This window comes from Phyllobates terribilis, unplaced genomic scaffold (assembly GCF_046119375.1).
Source record: "Phyllobates terribilis strain yellow unplaced genomic scaffold, ASM4611937v1 Scaffold_2__4_contigs__length_985480577, whole genome shotgun sequence".
NCBI classification, from domain to species: Eukaryota; Metazoa; Chordata; class Amphibia; order Anura; family Dendrobatidae; genus Phyllobates; species Phyllobates terribilis.
The window spans coordinates 15,676,262-15,700,709 of record NW_027362762.1 but is presented as its reverse complement, the minus strand read 5'-3'; the positions used below and the strand labels follow the sequence as shown (position 1 = coordinate 15,700,709).

Below are 24,448 nucleotides of genomic sequence, written 5' to 3'. Positions count from 1 at the left end.
GGAAGAGGCGGCGGGACGAAGGACGCGAGACGAGGTAGAGAAGCGGCGGGACGAGGACGCGACGACGAGGGCGAGAGAGAGACGCGGGACTAGGATGCGCCGACGAGGGGAAGAGGGAGCGGGGGATGAAGGACGTGCCGACGAGGGGAAGAGGCGGCGGGACGAAGGACGTGCCGACGAGGGGAAGAGGCGGCGGGACGAAGGACGTGCCGACGAGGGGAAGAGGCGGCGGGACGAAGGACGCGCCGACGAGGGGGAGAAGCGACGGGACGAGGACGCGACGACGAGGGGGAGAGAGATGGCGGGACAAGGAGGCGCCGACGAGAGGAAGAGGCGGTGGGATGAAGGACGCGTCAACGAGGGGAAGAGGCGGCGGGACGAAGGACGCGCCGACGAGGGGAGAAGCGACGGGATGAGGACGCGACGACGCGGAGAGAGATCGCGGGACAAGGATGCGCCGACGAGGGGAAGAGGCGGTAGGATGAAGGACGCGCCGACGAGGGGAAGAGGCGGCGGGATGAAGGACGTGCCGACGAGGAGAGAGGGCGGGATGACGGACGCGGCCGACGAGGGGAAGAGGCGGTGGGACGAAGGACGCGCCGACGAGGGGGAGAAGCGACGGGACGAGGACGCGACGACGAGTGGGAGAGAGACAGCGGGACAAGGATGCGCCGACAAGAGGAAGAGGCGGCGGGATGAAGGACTCGACAACGAGGGGGAAGGAGAGAGACTGCGGGACTAGGATGCGCCGACGAGGGGAAGAGGCGGCGGGATGAAGGACGTGCCGACGGGACAAAGAGGCGGAGGGACGAAGGACGCGACGACGAGGGGGAGAGAGACGGCGGGACTAGGATGCGCCGACGAGGGGAAGAGGCGGCGGGACGAAGGAGTGCCGACGAGAAGAAGAAGCGGCGGGATGAAGGACGTGCCGACAAGGGGAAGAGGCGGCGGGATGAAGGACGTGCCGACGAGGAGAAGAGGCGGCGGGATGAAGGACGTGCCGACGAGGAGAAGAGGCGGCGGGATGAAGGACGCGCCGACGAGGGGGAGAAGCGACGGGACGAGGACGCGACGACGAGGGGGAGAGAGATGGCGGACAAGGAGCGCCGACGAGAGGAAGAGGCGGTGGGATGAAGGACGCGTCGACGAGGGAAAGAGGCGGCGGACGAAGGACGCGCCGACGAGGGGAAGAGGCGGCGGGACGAAGAACGCGCCGACGAGGGGAAGAGGCGGCGGGACGAAGGACGCGACGACGAGGGTAGAGAAGTGGCGGGACGAGGACGCGATGACGAGGGGGAGAGAGACGGCGGGACTAGATGCGCCGACGAGGGGAAGAGGCGGCGGGATGAAGAACGTGCCGACGAGGGGAGAGGCGGCGGGACGAAGGACGTGCCGACGAGGGGAAGAGGCGGCGGGATGAAGGACGCGCCGACGAGGGGGAGAAGCGACGGGACGAGGACGCGACGACGAGGGGGAGAGAGATGGCGGGACAAGGAGGCGCCGACGAGAGGAAGAGGCGGTGGGATGAAGGACGCGTCGACGAGGGGAAGAGGCGGCGGGACGAAGGACGCGCCAACGAGGGGGAGAAGCGACGGGATGAGGACGCGACGACGCGGAGAGAGATCGCGGGACAAGGATGCGCCGACGAGGGGAAGAGGCGGTAGGATGAAGGACGCGCCGACGAGGGGAAGAGGCGGCGGGATGAAGGACGTGCCGACGAGGAGAAGAGGGGCGGGATGAAGGACGCGCCGACGAGGGGAAGAGGCGGCGGGACGAAGGACGCGCCGACGAGGGGGAGAAGCGACGGGACGAGGACGCGACGACGAGGGGGAGAGAGACAGCGGGACAAGGATGCGCCGACGAGAGGAAGAGGCGGCGGGATGAAGGACTCGACAACGAGGGGGAAGAGAGACTGCGGGATGAGGATGCGCTGATGAGGGGAGAGGCGGTGGGACGAGGACACGCTGACGAGGGGGAGAGAGGCGGCGCGACTAGGACGCGACGACGAGGGAGAGAGAGGCGGCGGGCGAAGGACGCGCCGACGAGGGGGAGAGAGGCGGTGGGCCGAAGGACGCGCCGACGAGGGGGAGAGAGGCGGTGGGCCGAAGGACGCGCCGACGAGGGGAGAGAGGCGGTGGGCCGAAGGATGCGCCGACGAGGGGGAGAGAGGCGGTGGGGCCGAAGGACGCGCCGACGAGGGGGAGAGAGGCGGTGGGCCGAAGGACGCGCCGACGAGGGGGAGAGAGGCGGTGGGCCGAAGGACGCGCCGACGAGGGGGAGAGAGGCGGTGGGCCGAAGGACGCGCCGACGAGGGGGAGAGAGGCGGTGGGACGAGGATGCGACGACGAGAGGGAGAGGCGGCGGGACGAGGATAAGGACACAATGACACTCCGGGAGGAGTGTGGAATATGACACTTTCTGAAGATCACCATAATTGCTCACATCAAGCAGCGTCCCCGACTGTTGGAAGATGGCGACTCCGGCCCAGATGGGATCTGGATGCAGCACAAGGTCCCCATGCAGACCCCCAGACCCTTGCCCCAGCGGGGGTACTCATAGTGGCCGTAGTGGAGGGGGGTGTTGTACATTTCCATGAAGATGTAGAAAAGAATAAACTGCAAAGAAAAACATAAGAAAAGGGCAGGCAGACAAGGTGCAGTGTTCAGGTCGGACCACTAGAGGGAAGTCATTGTACCGGCAGTATTACATTCACCAGCAGAGGGGAGCACAAGACGAACAAATATTAGATTGTACAGAAACCGCCCTATACAGGGCGCAGAGCTGCGTCCACAGGCCGCCCCATACAGGGCGCAGAGCCGCGTATACAGGGCGCAGAGCCGCGTCCAGAGGCCGCCCCATACAGGGCGCAGAGCCGCGTATACAGGGCGCAGAGCCGCGTCCAGAGGCCGCCCCATACAGGGCGCAGAGCCGCGTATACAGGGCGCAGAGCCGCGTCCAGAGGCCGCCCCATACAGGGCGCAGAGCCGCGTCCACAGGCCGCAGAGCCGCGTCCAGAGGCCGCCCCATACAGGGCGCAGAGCCGCGTCCACAGGCCGCCCCATACAGGGCGCAGAGCCGCGTATACAGGGCGCAGAGCCGCGTCCACAGGCCGCCCCATACAGGGCGCAGAGCCGCGTATACAGGCGCAGAGCCGCGTCCACAGGCCGCCCCATACAGGGCGCAGAGCCGCGTCCACAGGCCGCCCCATACAGGGCGCAGAGCCGCGTCCACAGGCCGCCCCATACAGGGCGCAGAGCCGCGTCCACAGGCCGCCCCATACAGGGCGCAGAGCCGCGTCCACAGGCCGCCCCATACAGGGCGCAGAGCCGCGTCCACAGGCCGCCCCATACAGGGCGCAGAGCCGCGTCCACAGGCCGCCCCATACAGGGCGCAGAGCCGCGTCCACAGGCCGCCCCATACAGGGCGCAGAGCCGCGTCCACAGGCCGCCCCATACAGGGCGCAGAGCCGCGTCCACAGGCCGCCCCATACAGGGCGCAGAGCCGCGTCCACAGGCCGCCCCATACAGGGCGCAGAGCCGCGTCCACAGGCCGCCCCATACAGGGCGCAGAGCCGCGTCCACAGGCCGCCCCATACAGGGCGCAGAGCCGCGTCCACAGGCCGCCCCATACAGGGCGCAGAGCCGCGTATACAGGGCGCAGAGCCGCGTATACAGGGCGCAGAGCCGCGTCCACAGGCCGCCCCATACAGGGCGCAGAGCCGCGTATACAGGGCGCAGAGCCGCCTCCACAGGCCGCCCCATACAGGGCGCAGAGCCGCCTCCACAGGCCGCCCCATACAGGGCGCAGAGCCGCGTACAGCGGTCCGTCTATACAGGGCGCAGAGCCGCGCACAGAGGTCCTTGTATACAGCGCAGAGCCGCGTACAGAGGTCCTTGTATACAGCGCAGAGCCGCGTACGCAGGTCCTTGTATACAGCGCAGAGCCACGTACAGAGGTCCGTCTATACAGCACAGAGCCGCGTACAGAGGTCCGTCTATACAGCACAGAGCCACGTACGCAGGTCCGTGTATACAGCGCAGAGCCACGTACGCAGGTCCGTGTATACAGCGCAGAGCCACGTACGCAGGTCCGTGTATACAGCGCAGAGCCACGTACGCAGGTCCGTGTATACAGCGCAGAGCCACGTACGCAGGTCCGTGTATACAGCGCAGAGCCACGTACGCAGGTCCGTGTATACAGCGCAGAGCCACGTACGCAGGTCCGTGTATACAGCGCAGAGCCACGTACGCAGGTCCGTGTATACAGCGCAGAGCCACGTACGCAGGTCCGTGTATACAGCGCAGAGCCACGTACGCAGGTCCGTGTATACAGCGCAGAGCCACGTACGCAGGTCCGTGTATACAGCTCAGAGCCACGTACGCAGGTCCGTGTATACAGCGCAGAGCCACGTACGCAGGTCCGTGTATACAGCGCAGAGCCACGTACGCAGGTCCGTGTATACAGCGCAGAGCCACGTACAGCGGTCACTCACCAGCAGCAGGACGGGGGTGCAGAATACCCAGCATGCCTTGAAGTACAGGAGGAGCTTGGTGCACCATGGGGGGCATCTGCAGATCATGTCTATAATATCCTGGCAGAACTGGTTCACACCTGAAGAAATCAGAAAAACATTTTAGTAAATGTCCAGCAGTACAGAGTATTTACAGCTCTCCTCTCCTGAAACACTCTGTGCTGCGGGAGGCCCAGCTCCTCCCACTGTGTACAGAGACACCACAGGATGGAGGCCGCACCGGGCACAGCGGCAGAGTATGGACCATTTCCCTTAAAAAGATTATTATTATTGATATAGCGCCAACATATTCCGCAGCGCTTTACAATTCAGACAGTTTACAGACATTATCTTCACTGTCCCCATCGGGGCTCACAATCTACAGTCCTATCAGTATGTCTTTGGAGGAAGGACAAGATAAAAGGTAGAAAGGAGTCAGGAGGAGGAGAAGAAGAAGAAGGAGAAGTGAGGAGTCAGGAGGAGGAGAAGAAGGAGAAGTGAGGAGTCAGGAGAAGGAGAAGAAGGATAAGTGAGGAGTCAGGAGGAGGAGAAGTGGAGAAGTGAGGTGTCAGGAGGAGGAAAAGGAGAAGTGAGGAGTCAGGAGGAGGAGAAGGAGAAGTGAGGAGTCAGGAGGAGGAGGAGGAGGAGGAGAAGTGAGGAGTCAGGAGGAGGAGGAGGAGAAGTGAGGAGTCAGGAGGAGGAGGAGGAGAAGTGAGGAGTCAGGAGGAGGAGGAGGAGGAGGAGAAGTGAGGAGTCAGGAGGAGGAGGAGGAGAAGTGAGGAGTCAGGAGGAGGAGAAGAAGAAGGAGAAGTGAGGAGTCAGGAGGAGGAGAAGAAGAAGGAGAAGTGAGGAGTCAGGAGGAGGAGAAGAAGAAGAAGGAGAAGTGAGGAGTCAGGAGGAGGAGAAGAAGAAGGAGAAGTGAGGAGTCAGGAGGAGGAGAAGAAGAAGGAGAAGTGAGGAGTCAGGAGGAGGAGAAGAAGAAGGAGAAGTGAGGAGTCAGGAGGAGGAGAAGAAGAAGGAGAAGTGAGGAGTCAGGAGGAGGAGAAGAAGAAGGAGAAGTGAGGAGTCAGGAGGAGGAGAAGAAGAAGGAGAAGTGAGGAGTCAGGAGGAGGAGGAGGAGAAGAAGGAGAAGTGAGGAGTCAGGAGGAGGAGAAGTGAGGAGTCAGGAGGAGGAGAAGGAGAAGTGAGGAGTCAGGAGGAGGAGGAGAAGGAGAAGTGAGGAGTCAGGAGGAGGAGGAGGAGAAGGAGAAGTGAGGAGTCAGGAGGAGGAGAAGGAGAAGTGAGGAGTCAGGAGGAGGAGGAGGAGGAGGAGGAGGAGGAGGAGAAGTGAGGAGTCAGGAAGAGGAGGAGGAGAAGTGAGGAGTCAGGAGGAGGAGGAGGAGGAGAAGTGAGGAGTCAGGAGGAGGAGGAGGAGGAGGAGAAGTGAGGAGTCAGGAGGAGGAGGAGGAGGAGGAGGAGGAGAAGTGAGGAGTCAGGAGGAGGAGGAGGAGGAGGAGAAGTGAGGAGTCAGGAGGAGGAGGAGAAGTGAGGAGTCAGGAGGAGGAGGAGGAGAAGTGAGGAGTCAGGAGGAGGAGGAGAAGTGAGGAGTCAGGAGGAGGAGAAGAAGAAGAAGAAGGAGAAGTGAGGAGTCAGGAGAAGGAGAAGAAGGATAAGTGAGGAGTCAGGAGGAGGAGAAGTGGAGAAGTGAGGTGTCAGGAGGAGGAAAAGGAGAAGTGAGGAGTCAGGAGGAGGAGAAGGAGAAGTGAGGAGTCAGGAGGAGGAGGAGGAGAAGTGAGGAGTCAGGAGGAGGAGGAGAAGTGAGGAGTCAGGAGGAGAAGTGAGGAGTCAGGAGGAGGAGGGGGAGGAGGAGAAGTGAGGAGTCAGGAGGAGGAGGAGGAGGAGGAGAAGTGAGGAGTCAGGAGGAGGAGGAGGAGGAGGAGGAGAAGTGAGGAGTCAGGAGGAGGAGAAGAAGGAGAAGTGAGGAGTCAGGAGGAGGAGGAGAAGTGAGGAGTCAGGAGGAGAAGTGAGGAGTCAGGAGGAGGAGGAGGAGGAGAAGTGAGGAGTCAGGAGGAGGAGAAGAAGGAGAAGTGAGGAGTCAGGAGGAGGAGAAGAAGGAGAAGTGAGGAGTCAGGAGGAGGAGAAGAAGAAGGAGAAGTGAGGAGTCAGGAGGAGGAGAAGAAGAAGGAGAAGTGAGGAGTCAGGAGGAGGAGAAGTGAGGAGTCAGGAGGAGGAGAAGGAGAAGTGAGGAGTCAGGAGGAGGAGGAGAAGGAGAAGTGAGGAGTCAGGAGGAGGAGGAGGAGAAGGAGAAGTGAGGAGTCAGGAGGAGGAGGAGGAGGAGAAGTGAGGAGTCAGGAGGAGGAGAAGTGAGGAGTCAGGAGGAGGAGAAGTGAGGAGTCAGGAGGAGGAGGAGGAGGAGAAGTGAGGAGTCAGGAGGAGGAGAAGTGAGGAGTCAGGAGGAGGAGAAGTGAGGAGTCAGGAGGAGGAGAAGTGAGGAGTCAGGAGGAGGAGAAGTGAGGAGTCAGGAGGAGGAGAAGTGAGGAGTCAGGAGGAGGAGGAGTCAGGAGGAGGAGAAGTGAGGAGTCAGGAGGAGGAGAAGTGAGGAGTCAGGAGGAGGAGAAGTGAGGAGTCAGGAGGAGGAGAAGTGAGGAGTCAGGAGGAGGAGAAGTGAGGAGTCAGGAGGAGGAGAAGTGAGGAGTCAGGAGGAGGAGAAGTGAGGAGTCAGGAGGAGGAGAAGTGAGGAGTCAGGAGGAGGAGAAGTGAGGAGTCAGGAGAAGGAGAAGTGAGGAGTCAGGAGAAGGAGAAGTGAGGAGTCAGGAGAAGGAGAAGTGAGGAGTCAGGAGGAGGAGAAGGAGAAGTGAGGAGTCAGGAGGAGGAGAAGGAGAAGTGAGGAGTCAGGAGGAGGAGAAGTGAGGAGAAGTGAGGAGTCAGGAGGAGGAGAAGTGAGGAGTCAGGAGGAGGAGAAGTGAGGAGTCAGGAGGAGGAGAAGTGAGGAGTCAGGAGGAGGAGAAGTGAGGAGTCAGGAGGAGGAGAAGTGAGGAGTCAGGAGAAGTGAGGAGTCAGGAGGAGGAGAAGGAGAAGTGAGGAGTCAGGAGGAGGAGAAGGAGAAGTGAGGAGTCAGGAGGAGGAGAAGGAGAAGTGAGGAGTCAGGAGGAGGAGAAGGAGAAGTGAGGAGTCAGGAGGAGTCAGGAGGAGGAGAAGTGGAGAAGTGAGGTGTCAGGAGGAGGAAAAGGAGAAGTGAGGAGTCAGGAGGAGGAGGAGAAGTGAGGAGGAGGAGAAGTGAGGAGGAGGAGGAGGAGAAGTGAGGAGGAGGAGGAGGAGAAGTGAGGAGTCAGGAGGAGGAGGAGGAGGAGAAGTGAGGAGTCAGGAGGGGGAGGAGGAGAAGTGAGGAGTCAGGAGGAGGAGGGGGAGGAGAAGTGAGGAGTCAGGAGGAGGAGAAGAAGAAGTGAGGAGTCAGGAGGAGGAGAAGAAGAAGGAGAAGTGAGGAGTCAGGAGGAGGAGAAGAAGAAGGAGAAGTGAGGAGTCAGGAGGAGGAGAAGAAGAAGGAGAAGTGAGGAGTCAGGAGGAGGAGAAGAAGAAGGAGAAGTGAGGAGTCAGGAGGAGGAGAAGAAGAAGGAGAAGTGAGGAGTCAGGAGGAGGAGAAGAAGAAGGAGAAGTGAGGAGTCAGGAGGAGGAGGAGGAGAAGAAGGAGAAGTGAGGAGTCAGGAGGAGGAGGAGGAGAAGAAGGAGAAGTGAGGAGTCAGGAGGAGGAGAAGTGAGGAGTCAGGAGGAGGAGAAGGAGAAGTGAGGAGTCAGGAGGAGGAGGAGAAGGAGAAGTGAGGAGTCAGGAGGAGGAGGAGAAGGAGAAGTGAGGAGTCAGGAGGAGGAGGAGGAGAAGTGAGGAGTCAGGAGGAGGAGGAGGAGAAGTGAGGAGTCAGGAGGAGGAGAAGTGAGGAGTCAGGAGGAGGAGAAGTGAGGAGTCAGGAGGAGGAGAAGTGAGGAGTCAGGAGGAGGAGAAGGAGAAGTGAGGAGTCAGGAGGAGGAGAAGGAGAAGTGAGGAGTCAGGAGGAGGAGAAGGAGAAGTGAGGAGTCAGGAGGAGGAGAAGTGAGGAGTCAGGAGGAGGAGAAGTGAGGAGTCAGGAGGAGGAGAAGTGAGGAGTCAGGAGGAGGAGAAGTGAGGAGTCAGGAGGAGGAGGAGAAGTGAGGAGTCAGGAGGAGGAGAAGTGAGGAGTCAGGAGGAGGAGAAGTGAGGAGTCAGGAGGAGGAGAAGTGAGGAGTCAGGAGGAGGAGAAGTGAGGAGTCAGGAGGAGGAGAAGTGAGGAGTCAGGAGGAGGAAAAGTGGAGAAGTGAGGAGGAAAAGTGAGGAGTCAGGAGGAGGAAAAGTGGAGAAGTGAGGAGTCAGGAGGAGGAAAAGTGGAGAAGTGAGGAGTCAGGAGGAGGAAAACTGGAGAAGTGAGGAGTCAGGAGGAGGAAAAGTGGAGAAGTGAGGAGTCAGGAGAAGGAAAAGTGAGGAGTCCGGAGGAGGAGGAGTCCGGAGGAGTGGGAGGAGTCTTCAGAAGTTGTCAGGATAGGGAGTCGTCATCAGGAGGAGGAGTCGTAGTCAGGAGTGGTAGGAGTCATTGGGAGTTGAGAGTCGTCGAGAGAAGTGGTCAGGAGAAGGAATCATCGTCGTGAGGAGACATCAAGAGGGGTTGGGAGGGGTTGTTAGGAGGAGGAGGACGCTGGACAGGCTGGAGGAAGGGGGAGGACGCTGGACAGGCTGGAGGAAGGGGGAGGACGCTGGACAGGCTGGAGGAAGGGGGAGGACGCTGGACAGGCTGGAGGAAGGGGGAGGACGCTGGACAGGCTGAAGGAAGGGGGAGGACGCTGGACAGGCTGAAGGAAGGGGGAGGACGCTGGACAGGCTGAAGGAAGGGGGAGGACGCTGGACAGGCTGAAGGAAGGGGGAGGACGCTGGACAGGCTGGAGGAAGGGGGAGGACGCTGGACAGGCTGGAGGAAGGGGGAGGACGCTGGACAGGCTGGAGGAAGGGGGAGGACGCTGGACAGGCTGGAGGAAGGGGGAGGACGCTGGACAGGCTGGAGGAAGGGGGAGGACGCTGGACAGGCTGGAGGAAGGGGGAGGACGCTGGACAGGCTGGAGGAAAGGGGAGGACGCTGGACAGGCTGGAGGAAGGGGGAGGACGCTGGACAGGCTGGAGGAAGGGGGAGGACGCTGGACAGGCTGGAGGAAGGGGGAGGACGCTGGACAGGCTGGAGGAAGGGGGAGGACGCTGGACAGGCTGAAGGAAGGGGGAGGACGCTGGACAGGCTGAAGGAAGGGGGAGGACGCTGGACAGGCTGGAGGAAGGGGGAGGACGCTGGACAGGCTGGAGGAAGGGGGAGGACGCTGGACAGGCTGGAGGAAGGGGGAGGACGCTGGACAGGCTGAAGGAAGGGGGAGGACGCTGGACAGGCTGGAGGAAGGGGGGAGGACGCTGGACAGGCTGAAGGAAGGGGGAGGACGCTGGACAGGCTGGAGGAAGGGGGAGGACGCTGGACAGGCTGGAGGAAGGGGGAGGACGCTGGACAGGCTGGAGGAAGGGGGAGGACGCTGGACAGGCTGAAGGAAGGGGGAGAACGCTGGACAGGCTGGAGGAAGGGGGAGGACGCTGGACAGGCTGGAGGAAGGGGGAGGACGCTGGACAGGCTGGAGGAAGGGGGAGGACGCTGGACAGGCTGGAGGAAGGGGGAGGACGCTGGACAGGCTGGAGGAAGGAGGAGGACGCTGGACAGGCTGGAGGAAGGGGGAGGACGCTGGACAGGCTGGAGGAAGGGGGAGGACACTGGACAGGCTGGAGGAGACTGACAGCAGCGTATTCCCCTATTATCAGTTACTTTCTCGGCTGAGCTCTATATTTGTGGGCCAGTAATATAACCCTCAGTCTGTGACCTTTCGTAATATCAGCACATTGTTATGCTGAAGTACTCTGTGCTGCTGCTGTGAGCACAGTGAAACTTACCGTAGAAGAAGGCGATCCCGAGACACATGAAAAGGGTGATGATGATGAGGCCGAAGCTTGTGCTGTAGGAGTCTATGAGGGTGAACCAGTAAATGCCGCCCTGTGAAGAGAGAACACCTCAGTATGGTGCCCGGGCCCCCGATTCTCTCTGCAGGAGACCATCGCACTCCCCAATACCTCACCAGTTTGGGGCGTCCCCATTACACACCTTTCCGCTACTTCTTCCATTTCAGGGTCGTCTCCCCATCATATAGCTCTCATGGTTTGGGGTGTCACTATTGTAGGGGTCTTAGACTTGGAATAGGGCAATTTTGGAATAATGGCCCCTTCCATATTGGAAGGGGCCATTATTTGGGAATGGTTATTATCGGGGGTGAGGAGTCTCGGTATCGGAGGGGGTCTCACTAGTTGGGGCAGACCCCAGACAGTTGCAGCCCGATCTTGTGATACCATTAATGCTTCGGGTTGATAATATTGTGGGGGTGTCAGTCCTGGGGGGGGTGACAGTATTGGGGGGGGTCTTACATCAGTGACGAGCAGGAGCCCCATTAGATAGAAGAAGAAGCAGAGTCCGGCCAGGAAGAGAATCTTCCGCTTCCACTCGCGCAGAGACGGGAACTCGTCCAGGACGGCGGTCGTGATCCCCTCCATGTTTCCAAACTGACGAGAAGAAGAACAGCAGAGGATGAGATGCGGGATCCTCCCACTGCGGGGGTAACAATACACTCCGCCTGTGCTGGGACTTGTGGTGCAGCATTCTCTCACAGATCCCTGCTTCATCCCAGAGGGATCTATAGCTCTGCTCATCCAGTGCCTGCTGTTTCATGAGGACTTACACAGGCAGAGCAGTAGAAGATGGAGAGGAGGATACACTGGGTGACTGACGGCTGTCAGGAGGAGGTCGGGTGTACATCTCAGGGGGGTCGGATGTTCATCTCAAGGGGGGTCACTTACCAAAGTGTCCACTCCCAGAGTGAAGAGCATCAGGAAAAACAGGATGGACCAGAAGATGGAGCCCGGCAGCAGAGCGAGGGCTTCTGGGTAGGCGACAAATGCCAGGCCCGGACCTGGTAGGGGAAGACGGAGGGTTATGTGGCCTGTTAGATGGAGGACTATGTGGTGGTCACGTGGACCATTATGTGGATGAGGTCACAATTGGTAAATACCGAGGACCCCCCGATTACTGACCTGAGTCCGCCACCTCCCCCACCGGAACTTTCTTCTTCCAGGCCATGTGACCCAGCACCGAAAAGATGGCAAATCCTGCAAAGAAGCTGGTGCAGCAGTTCCCGATGGCGATGACCAGCGTGTCCCTGCACGACACAACAATGTGAATGGAGCCGAGGGTAGACGCAGGCGTACAGTGCTATATACAGTGCTATATACTGTATACCCCACACAGTACAGGTACGGACCTATCTGTAATGTAATCGGTCGCCAAGTTTAGCTCACCCCCCATCATGAGCACTTTCTTCAGCAGCTCTGCAGAGTATTACAGAGGGTCCGGGATCCACCATCGCCCCCCCACGGCCGGAGCTGGAGTGCGACCTCACCTGATCACATTGTTATCAAACTTGTTGTAAGAGGCCATGGAGAGCAGCCCCCCGAAACCGATGCCCAGAGAGTAGAAGATCTGAGACGCCGCGTCGTTCCACACCTGAGACACAAACATGGAGCGAGCGAGAGATCACTACACACAAGAGGACGGAAACACACAAGTCTGGAGGCCTAAAGCATAGCGGTGGTACCCGAGTGCTCTACAGTGGCTTGTGAAAGTATTCACCCCTCTGGAATGTTTTGTGTTTTGCTACCTCATAACCTGGAATTTCACTGCTTTTTTTTGAGGGTTTGCACCAGTTCCTGTAGAGAACGTGCCGACAACTGTGAACATTTCATTTTCTTTTTATCGTGAAGCAAAAAAAACAAAATAGGACAAAATAACTGAAATCTTCATTGTGCATAACTATTCACCCCCTAAAGTCAGTACTTTGTAGATCCTCCTTTTGCAGCAATTACAGCTGCAGTCACTTTGGATAAGTCTCTATGAGCTTTCCACGTCTGGCCACTGGGATTTTTGCCCGTTCCTCAAGACAAAACTGCTCCAGCTCCTTCAGGTCCGATGTTTCCTCTGGTGAACAGCGATCTTCACGTCTGACCACAGATTCTCCATAGGATTAAGGTCTGGGCTGTGACTCGGCCGCTCCAGAACATTTCCACGTTTCCCCTTACACCACTCCAGTGTTGCTTTAGCAGTATGCTTTGGGTCATTGTCTTGTTGGAAGGTGAACCTCCGTCCCAGTCTCAAATCACTGACAAACAGGTTTTGCTCAAGAATATCCCCATATTACGCACCATCCATCTTCCCCTTGACTCGGGCCACTATCCCTGTCCCTGCTGCTGAAAAACATCCCCACAGCATGATGCTGCCATCATGTTTCACTGTGGGGATGGTGTTCGCGGGGTGATAAGCTGTGTTGGTTTGGTGCCAGACATAGCGTTTACCTTGGTGACAAAAAGTAACATTTTGTTCTCATCTAAAAACACAGCATCTTCCTCCATACATTTAGAGAGTCTCGCACATGTCTTTTGGCAAACCCAAAATGAGCCTCACAATTTTTGTGTGTAAGTAAAGGCTTTTTTCTGCCCACTCTTCCATAAAGGCCACCTCTATGGAGTGTACGGCTTATTGTGGTCGTATGGATAGATACATAGATACACCAGTCTCTGTTGGGAACTCTGCTGCTCCTTCAGAGATACCTTTGGTCTCTGTGCTCTCTGATTAATGCCCTCCTTGCTTGGGCTGAGAGTTTTGGTGGCGCCCTCTCTTGGCAGGTTTGTTGTGGTATCATGTTCTTTCCATTTGAGAATAATGGATTTGATGGAGCTCCGGAGATCATCAGAGATTGGGAGATTTTTTTTTTTATTTTTTTTATTTTTTTAGTGGTGTTGGTTGGAGATCTCCTCGGTCTTCATGGTGTTGGTTGGAGATCTCCTCGGTCTTCATGGTGTTGGTTGGAGATCTCCTCGGTCTTCATGGTGTTGGTTGGAGATCTCCTCGGTCTTCATGGTGTTGGTTGGAGATCTCCTCGGTCTTCATGGTGTTGGTTGGAGATCTCCTCGGTCTTCATGGTGTTGGTTGGAGATCTCCTCGGTCTTCATGGTGTTGGTTGGAGATCTCCTCGGTCTTCATGGTGTTGGTTGGAGATCTCCTCGGTCTTCATGGTGTTTGGTTAGTGGTGTTGCAGCCCCGGTGGCCTTTCAGAAAAGGTAAAGTGTATATACTGACATGTGACACTTAGATTGCACACAGGGGGACGTCCTGTCACTAAGCATGGGACTTATGAAGGAATATATATGCACATGCCAATTTTCACCTATTTGATCCCATAAATATAATTTATGCTGATATTTCTCACGTCTTCACCTTTGACCATTTAGAGCTGATGCAGCACACACAAATCGGATTACAGAAATACTTACACACAGGATGTAATGTAACAATATATGTAAAAAGCCAAAGGGAAAGGGTGAGGGGGGTGAAGACTTTCGCAAGCTACTGTATGTAGTGTATATAACATAGAGTTGGTACCTGAGCGCTCTACGTGACTGTATATAATGTAGAAGGTACCTGAGCGCTCTATGTGCTGTATATAATGTAGAGGTGGTACCTGAGCGCTCTATGTGCTGTATATAATGTAGAGGAGGTACCTGAGCGCTCTATGTGACTGTATATAATGTAGAGGTGGTACCTGAGCGCTCTATGTGACTGTATATAATGTAGAGGTGGTACCTGAGCGCTCTATGTAACTGTATATAATGTAGAGGTGGTACCTGAGCGCTCTATGTGACTGTATATAATGTAGAGGAGGTACCTGAGCGCTCTATGTGCTGTATATAATGTAGAGGTGGTACCTGAGCACTCTATGTGACTGTATATAATGTAGAGGTGGTACCTGAGCGCTCTATGTGACTGTATATAATGTAGAGGTGGTACCTGAGCGCTCTATGTGCTGTATATAATGTAGAGGAGGTACCTGAGCGCTCTATGTGCTGTATATAATGTAGAGGTGGTATCTGAGCGCTCTATGTGCTGTATATAATGTAGAGGAGGTACCTGAGCGCTCTATGTGCTGTATATAATGTAGAGGAGGTACCTGAGCGCTCTATGTGACTGTATATAATGTAGAGGTGGTACCTGAGCGCTCTATGTGACTGTATATAATGTAGAGGAGGTACCTGAGCGCTCTATGTGACTGTATATAATGTAGAGGACGTACCTGAGAGCTCTATGTACTGTATATAATGTAGAAGGTACCTGAGCGCTCTAGATGCTGTATATAATGTAGAGATGGTACCTGAGCGCTCTATGTGACTGTATATAATGTAGAACGTATCTGAGCGCTCTATGTGCTGTATATAATGTAGAGGTGGTATCTGAGCGCTCTATGTGCTGTATATAATGTAGAGGTGGTACCGGAATGCTCTATGTGCTGTATATAATGTAGAGGTGGTACCTGAGCGCTCTATGTGCTGTATATAATGTAGAGGTGGTACCCGAGTGCTCTATGTGACTGTATATAATGTAGAGGTGGTACCCGAGTGCTCTATGTGCTGTATATAATGTAGAGGTGGTACCTGAGCGCTCTATGTTACTGTATATAATGTAGAGGTGGTACCTGAGAGCTCTATGTACTGTATATAATGTAGAGGTGGGACCTGAGCGCTCTATGTGCTGTATATAATGTAGAGGTGGTACCTGAGCGCTCTATGTGCTGTATATAATGTAGAGGTGGTACCTGAGCGCTCTATGTGACTGTATATAATGTAGAGGAGGTACCTGAGCGCTCTATGTGCTGTATATAATGTAGAAGGTACCTGAGCGCTCTATGTGCTGTATATAATGTAGAGGAGGTACCTGAGCGCTCTATGTGCTGTATATAATGTAGAGGTGGTACCTGAGCGCTCTATGTGACTGTATATAATGTAGAGGAGGTACCTGAGCGCTCTATGTGCTGTATATAATTTAGAGGTGGTATCTCACCGCTCTATGTGACTGTATATAATGTAGAGGAGGTACCTGAGCGCTCTATGTGACTGCATATAATGTAGAGGAGGTACCTGAGCGCTCTATGTGACTGTATATAATGTAGAGGTGGTACCTGAGCGCTCTATGTGCTGTATATAATGTAGAAGGTACCTGAGCGCTCTATGTGCTGTATATAATGTAGAGGGTACCTGAGCGCTCTATGTGCTGTATATAATGTAGAGGTGGTACCTGAGCGCTCTATGTTCTGTATATAATGTAGAGGAGGTACCTGAGCGCTCTATGTGCTGTATATAATGTAGAGGTGGTACCTGAGCGCTCTATATGACTGTATATAATGTAGAAGGTACCTGAGCGCTCTACGTGACTGTATATAATGTAGAAGGTACCTGAGCGCTCTATGTGCTGTATATAATGTAGAGGAGGTACCTGAGCGCTCTATGTGCTGCATATAATTTAGAGGTGGTACCTGAGCGCTCTATGTGACTGTATATAATGTAGAGGAGGTACCTGAGCGCTCTATGTGCTGTATATAATGTAGAGGTGGTACCTGAGCACTCTATGTGACTGTATATAATGTAGAGGAGGTACCTGAGCGCTCTATGTGCTGTATATAATGTAGAAGGTACCTGAGCGCTCTATGTGCTGTATATAATGTAGAGGGTACCTGAGCGCTCTATGTGCTGTATATAATGTAGAGGTGGTACCTGAGCGCTCTATGTTCTGTATATAATGTAGAGGAGGTACCTGAGCGCTCTATGTGCTGTATATAATGTAGAGGTGGTACCTGAGCGCTCTATATGACTGTATATAATGTAGAAGGTACCTGAGCGCTCTACGTGACTGTATATAATGTAGAAGGTACCTGAGCGCTCTATGTGCTGTATATAATGTAGAGGAGGTACCTGAGCGCTCTATGTGCTGCATATAATTTAGAGGTGGTACCTGAGCGCTCTATGTGACTGTATATAATGTAGAGGAGGTACCTGAGCGCTCTATGTGCTGTATATAATGTAGAGGTGGTACCTGAGCACTCTATGTGACTGTATATAATGTAGAGGAGGTACCTGAGCGCTCTATGTGCTGTATATAATTTAGAGGTGGTACCTGAGCGCTCTATGTGACTGTATATAATGTAGAGGAGGTACCTGAGTGCTCTATGTGACTGTATATAATGTAGAGGTGGTACCTGAGTGCTCTATGTGACTGTATATAATGTAGAGGTGGTACCTGAGCGCTCTATGTGACTGTATATAATGTAGAGGAGGTACCTGAGCGCTCTATGTGACTGTATATAATGTAGAGGACGTACCTGAGAGCTCTATGTACTGTATATAATGTAGAAGGTACCTGAGCGCTCTAGATGCTGTATATAATGTAGAGATGGTACCTGAGCGCTCTATGTGACTGTATATAATGTAGAATGTATCTGAGCGCTCTATGTGCTGTATATAATGTAGAGGTGGTATCTGAGCGCTCTATGTGCTGTATATAATGTAGAGGTGGTACCTGAGCACTCTATGTGCTGTATATAATGTAGAAGGTACCTGAGCGCTCTATGTGCTGTATATAATGAAGAGGGTACCTGAGCGCTCTATGTGCTGTATATAATGTAGAGGTGGTACCCGAGTGCTCTATGTGCTGTATATAATGTAGAGGTGGTACCCGAGTGCTCTATGTGACTGTATATAATGTAGAGGTGGTACCCGAGTGCTCTATGTGCTGTATATAATGTAGAGGTGGTACCTGAGCGCTCTATGTTACTGTATATAATGTAGAGGTGGTACCTGAGAGCTCTATGTACTGTATATAATGTAGAGGTGGTACCTGAGCGCTCTATGTGCTGTATATAATGTAGAGGTGGTACCTGAGCGCTCTATGTGCTGTATATAATGTAGAGGTGGTACCTGAGCGCTCTATGTGACTGTATATAATGTAGAGGAGGTACCTGAGCGCTCTATGTGCTGTATATAATGTAGAGGTGGTACCTGAGTGCTCTATATAATGTAGAAGGCACCTGAGCGCTCTATGTGCTGTATATAATGTAGAGGTGGTACCTGAGCGCTCTATGTTACTGTATATAATGTAGAGAAGGTACCTGAGCGCTCTGTATGCTGTATATAATGTAGAGGTGGTACATGAGCGCTCTATGTGCTGTATATAATGTAGAGGTGGTACCTGAGCGCTCTATGTTACTGTATATAATGTAGAGGTGGTACCTGAGAGCTCTATGTACTGTATATAATGTAGAAGGTACCTGAGCGCTCTAGATGCTGTATATAATGTAGAGGTGGTACCTGAGCGCTCTATATGACTGTATATAATGTAGAACGTACCTGAGCGCTCTATGTGCTGTATATAATGTAGAGGTGGTACCTGAGCGCTCTATGTGCTGTATACAATGTAGAAGGTACCTGAGCGCTCTATCTGCTGTATATAATGAAGAAGGTACCTGAGCACTCTATGTGCTGTATATAATGTAGAGGTGGTACCCGAGTGCTGTATGTGCTGTATATAATGTAGAGGTGGTACCTGAGCGCTCTATGTGACTGTATATAATGTAGAGGTAGTACCCGAGTGCTCTATGTGACTGTATATAATGTAGAGGTGGTACCTGAGCGCTCTATGTGCTGTATATAATGTAGAGGTGGTATCTGAGCGCTCTATGTGCTGTATATAATGTAGAGGTGGTACCTGAGCGCTCTATGTACTGTATATAATGTAGAAGTGGTACCTGAGCGCTCTATGTGCTGTATATAATGTAGAAGTGGTACCTGAGCGCTCTATGTGCTGTATATAATGTAGAGGAGGTACCTGAGCGCTCTATGTGCTGTATATAATGTAGAAGGTACCTGAGCGCTCTATGTGCTGTATATAATGTAGAAGGTACCTGAGCGCTCTATGTGCTGTATATAATGTAGAGGTGGTACCTGAGCGCTCTATGTTACTGTATATAATGTAGAGGTGGTACCTGAGAGCTCTATGTACTGTATATAATGTAGAAGGTACCTGAGCGCTCTAGATGCTGTATATAATGTAGAGGTGGTACCTGAGCGCTCTATATGACTGTATATAATGTAGAACGTACCTGAGCGCTCTATGTGCTGTATATAATGTAGAGGTGGTACCTGAGCGCTCTATGTGCTGTATACAATGTAGAAGGTACCTGAGCGCTCTATCTGCTGTATATAATGAAGAAGGTACCTGAGCACTCTATGTGCTGTATATAATGTAGAGGTGGTACCCGAGTGCTGTATGTGCTGTATATAATGTAGAGGTGGTACCTGAGCGCTCTATGTGACTGTATATAATGTAGAGGTAGTACCCGAGTGCTCTATGTGACTGTATATAATGTAGAGGTGGTACCTGAGCGCTCTATGTGCTGTATATAATGTAGAGGTGGTATCTGAGCGCTCTATGTGCTGTATATAATGTAGAGGTGGTACCTGAGAGCTCTATGTACTGTATATAATGTAGAAGTGGTACCTGAGCGCTCTATGTGCTGTATATAATGTAGAGGAGGTATCTGAGCGCTCTATGTGCTGTATATAATGTAGAGGTGGTATCTGAGCGCTCTATGTGCTGTATATAATGTAGAGGTGGTACCTGAGAGCTCTATGTGACTGTATATAATGTAGAGGAGGTATCTGAGAGCTCTATGTTCTGTATATAATGTAGAGGAGGTACCTGAGCGCTCTATGTGCTGTATATAATGTAGTAGGTACCTGAGCGATCTATGTGCTGTATATAATGTAGAGGAGGTATCTGAGCACTCTATGTGCTGTATATAATGTAGAAGGTACCTGAGCGCTCTATGTGCTGTATATAATGTAGAGGTGGTACCTGAGCGCTCTATGTGACTGTATATAATGTAGAGGTGGTATCTGAGCGCTCTATGTGACTGTATATAATGTAGAGGTGGTATCTGAGCGCTCTATGTGACTGTATATAATGTAGAGGTGGTATCTGAGCGCTCTATGTGCTGTATATAATGTAGAAGGTACCTGAGCGCTCTGTGCTGTATATAATGTAGAAGGTACCTGAGCGCTCTATGTGCTGTATATAATGTAGAAGGTACCTGAGCGCTCTATGTGCTGTATATAATGTAGAAGGTACCTGAGCGCTCTATGTGCTGTATATAATGTAGAAGGTACCTGAGCGCTCTATGTGCTGTATATAATGTAGAAGGTACCTGAGCGCTCTATGTGCTGTATATAATGTAGAAGGTACCTGAGCGCTCTATGTGCTGTATATAATGTAGAGGTGGTACCCGAGTGCTGTATGTGCTGTATATAATGTAGAGGTGGTACCTGAGCGCTCTATGTGACTGTATATAATGTAGAACGTACCTGAGCGCTCTATGTGCTGTATATAATGTAGAGGTGGTACCTGAGCGCTCTATGTGCTGTATACAATGTAGAAGGTACCTGAGTGCTCTATCTGCTGTATATAATGAAGAAGGTACCTGAGCACTCTATGTGCTGTATATAATGTAGAGGTGGTACCCGAGTGCTGTATGTGCTGTATATAATGTAGAGGTGGTACCTGAGCGCTCTATGTGACTGTATATAATGTAGAGGTAGTACCCGAGTGCTCTATGTGACTGTATATAATGTAGAGGTGGTACCTGAGCGCTCTATGTGCTGTATATAATGTAGAGGTGGTACCTGAGCGCTCTATGTGCTGTATATAATGTAGAGGTGGTACCTGAGAGCTCTATGTACTGTATATAATGTAGAAGTGGTACCTGAGCGCTCTATGTGCTGTATATAATGTAGAGGTGGTACCTGAGAGCTCTATGTACTGTATATAATGTAGAAGTGGTACCTGAGCGCTCTATGTGCTGTATATAATGTAGAGGTGGTACCTGAGAGCTCTATGTACTGTATACAATGTAGAAGTGGTACCTGAGCGCTCTATGTGCTGTATATAATGTAGAGGTGGTACCTGAGAGCTCTATGTACTGTATATAATGTAGAAGTGGTACCTGAGCGCTCTATGTGCTGTATATAATGTAGAGGAAGTACCTGAGCGCTCTATGTGACTGTATATAATGTAGAGGAGGTACCTGAGCACTCTATGTGACTGTATATAATGTAGAGGTGGTACCTGAGCGCTCTATGTGCTGTATATAATGTAGAAGGTACCTGAGCGCTCTATGTGCTGTATGTAATGTAGAGGTGGTACCTGAGTGCTCTATATAATGTAGAAGGTACCTGAGCGCTCTATGTGCTCTATATAATGTAGAGGTGGTATCTGAGCGCTCTAGATGCTGTATATAATGTAGAAGGTACCTGAGCGCTCTATGTGCTGTATATAATGTAGAGGTGGTACCCGAGTGCTCTATGTGACTGTATATAATGTAGAGGTGGTACCTGAGCGCTCTATGTGACTATATATAATGTAGAGGTGGTACCAGAGTGCTCTATGTGCTGTATATAATGTAGAAGGTACCTGAGCGCTCTATGTGCTGTATATAATGTAGAAGGTACCTGAGCGCTCTATGTGCTGTATATAATGTAGAAGGTACCTGAGCGCTCTATGTGCTGTATATAATGTAGAGGTGGTACCTGAGCGCTCTATGTGCTGTATATAATGTAGAAGGTACCTGAGCGCTCTATGTGCTGTATATAATGTAGAAGGTACCTGAGCGCTCTATGTGCTGTATATAATGTAGAAGGTACCTGAGCGCTCTATGTGCTGTATATAATGTAGAAGGTACCTGAGAGCTCTATGTGACTGTATATAATGTAGAGGAGGTATCTGAGAGCTCTATGTTCTGTATATAATGTAGAGGAGGTACCTGAGCGCTCTATGTGCTGTATATAATGTAGTAGGTACCTGAGCGATCTATGTGCTGTATATAATGTAGAGGAGGTATCTGAGCGCTCTATGTGCTGTATATAATGTAGAAGGTACCTGAGCGCTCTATGTGCTGTATATAATGTAGAAGGTATCTGAGCGCTCTATGTGCTGTATATAATGTAGAGGAGGTATCTGAGCGCTCTATGTGCTGTATATAATGTAGAAGGTACCTGAGCGCTCTATGTGCTGTATATAATGTAGAAGGTACCTGAGCGCTCTATGTGCTGTATATAATGTAGAAGGTACCTGAGCGCTCTATGTTCTGTATATAATGTAGAAGGTACCTGAGCGCTCTATGTGCTGTATATAATGTAGAAGGTACCTGAGCGCTCTATGTTCTGTATATAATGTAGAAGGTACCTGAGCGCTCTATGTGCTGTATATAATGTAGAAGGTACCTGAGCGCTCTATGTGCTGTATATAATGTAGAAGGTACCTGAGCGCTCTATGTGCTGTATATAATGTAGAGGTGGTACCTGAGCGCTCTATGTGCTGTATATAATGTAGAGGTGGTACCTGAGAGCTCTATGTGACTGTATATAATGTAGAGGAGGTATCTGAGAGCTCTATGTTCTGTATATAATGTAGAGGAGGTACCTGAGCGCTCTATGTGCTGTATATAATGTAGAAGGTACCTGAGCGATCTATGTGCTGTATATAATGTAGAGGAGGTACCTGAGCGCTCTATGTGCTGTATATAATGTAGAAGGTACCTGAGCGATCTATGTGCTGTATATAATGTAGAAGGTACCTGAGCGCTCTATGTGCTGTATATAATGTAGAAGGTACCTGAGCGCTCTGCAACCTCTTCCAGTCAGCAGACAGGTAGAATCGGACGCCATCTATAGACCCCTCCAGCGTTGCTCCCCGGATGATGAGAACGACCATGACAAAGTACGGAAACGTGGCTGTAAAATACACAATCTGTACAGAGCGTAGTGGTGAGAACGGCGCGGAGGCACGGGGGGTGAGGGACGGATAACGGGGCGACTTCTCACCTTTCCAGAGCTGCGGATTCCCTTTATCATACAGAGGAAGATGATTATCCAGGCGGCGAGCAAACACAGGGCGAGCTCCCAGCGCACAGGGCCAGGATTACTGAGGCCTGAACTGTGCACAACACCCAGCACCTTCTCACTGCAACCACAGGGGGCGCAATGAGTTATTTCACGGGAAGTGTTACATACAGAACAAGCAAGAGTAGGAAACAGTACACAGCACTCGATAGGGACAGGGCACACTGTGCCCTGCAAGAAAGCAGTATACATGGCGCTCTGCAGATGCAGATGACCGCTGCGCTCTATAGAGGCAGCCATACATGGCGCTCTGCAGATGCAGATGACCGCTGCGCTCTATAGAGGTGGTCATACATGGCACTCTGCAGATGCAGATGACTGCTGCGCTCTATAGAGGTGGCCATACATGGCGCTCTGCAGATGCAGATGACCGCTGCGCTCTACAGAGGTGGCCATACATGGCGCTCTGCAGATGCAGATGACCGCTGCGCTCTATAGAGGTGGTCATACATGGCACTCTGCAGATGCAGATGACTGCTGCGCTCTATAGAGGTGGCCATACATGGCGCTCTGCAGATGCAGATGACCGCTGCGCTCTATAGAGGCGGCCATACATGGCGCTCTGCAGATGCAGATGACCGCTGCGCTCTATAGAGGCGGCCATACATGGCGCTCTGCAGATGCAGATGACCGCTGCGCTCTATAGAGGTGGCCTTACATGGCGCTCTGCAGATGCAGATGACCGCTGCGCTCTATAGAGGCGGCCATACATGGCGCTCTGCAGATGCAGATGACCGCTGCGCTCTATAGAGACAGACACGTGGCGCTCTGCAGATGCAGATGACCGCTGCGCTCTATAGAGGCGGCCATACATGGCGCTCTACAGATGCAGATGACTGCTGCGCTCTATAGAGACAGACACGTGGCGCTCTGCAGATGCAGATGACCGCTGCGCTCTATAGAGATAGACACGTGGCGCTCTGCAGATTCGGACGACCGCTGCGCTCTATAGAGACAGACACGTGGCGCTCTACAGATGCAGATGACCGCTGCGCTCTATAGAGGCGGCCTTACATGGCACTCTGCAGATGACCGCTGCGGTCTATAGAGGTGGACATACATGGCACTCTGCAGATGCAGATGACCGCTGCGCTCTATAGAGGCGGCCATACATGGCGCTCTGCAGATGCAGATGACCGCTGCGCTCTATAGAGGTGGTCATACATGGCGCTCTGCAGATGCAGATGACCGCTGTGCTCTATAGAGGCGGCCATACATGGCGCTCTGCAGATGCAGATGACCGCTGCGCTCTATAGAGACAGACACGTGGCGCTCTGCAGATTCGGACGACCGCTGCACTCTATAGAGACAGACACGTGGCGCTCTACAGATGCAGATGACCGCTGCGGTCTATAGAGGTGGTCATACATGGCGCTCTGCAGATGCAGATGACCGCTGCGCTCTATAGAGGTGGTCATACATGGCACTCTGCAGATGCAGATGACCGCTGCGCTCTATAGAGGCAGCCATACATGGCGCTCTGCAGATGCAGATGACCGCTGTGCTCTATAGAGGCGGTCATACATGGCACTCTGCAGATGCAGATGACCGCTGCGCTCTATAGAGACGGCCATACATGGCGCTCTGCAGATGCAGATGACAGCTGCGCTCTATAGAGGAGGCCTTACATGGCGCTCTGCAGATGCAGATGACAGCTGCGCTCTATAGAGGAGGCCTTACATGGCGCTCTGCAGATGACCGCTGCGCTCTATAGAGGCGGCCATACATGGCGCTCTGCAGATGCAGATGACCGCTGCGCTCTATAGAGGCGGCCATACATGGCACTCTGCAGGTGACCGCTGCGCTCTATAGAGGCGGCCATACATGGCACTCTGCAGGTGACCGCTGCGCTCTATAGAGGCGGCCATACATGGCACTCTGCAGGTGGCCGCTGCGCTCTATAGAGGCGGCCATACATGGCACTCTGCAGGTGACCGCTGCGCTCTATAGAGGCGGTCATACATGGCACTCTGCAGGTGACCGCTGCGCTGTATAGA

The 24,448-nt window shown here is 53.0% G+C and overlaps 1 pseudogene; it reads right to left on the bottom strand.

Annotated features, from left to right (window-relative positions):
• Window positions 1-1,312: 1,312 nt before the first annotated feature.
• LOC141243505 (sodium-dependent proline transporter-like) overlaps window positions 1,313-24,448 on the bottom strand; it is a 67,247-nt pseudogene continuing 44,111 nt past the window's right edge.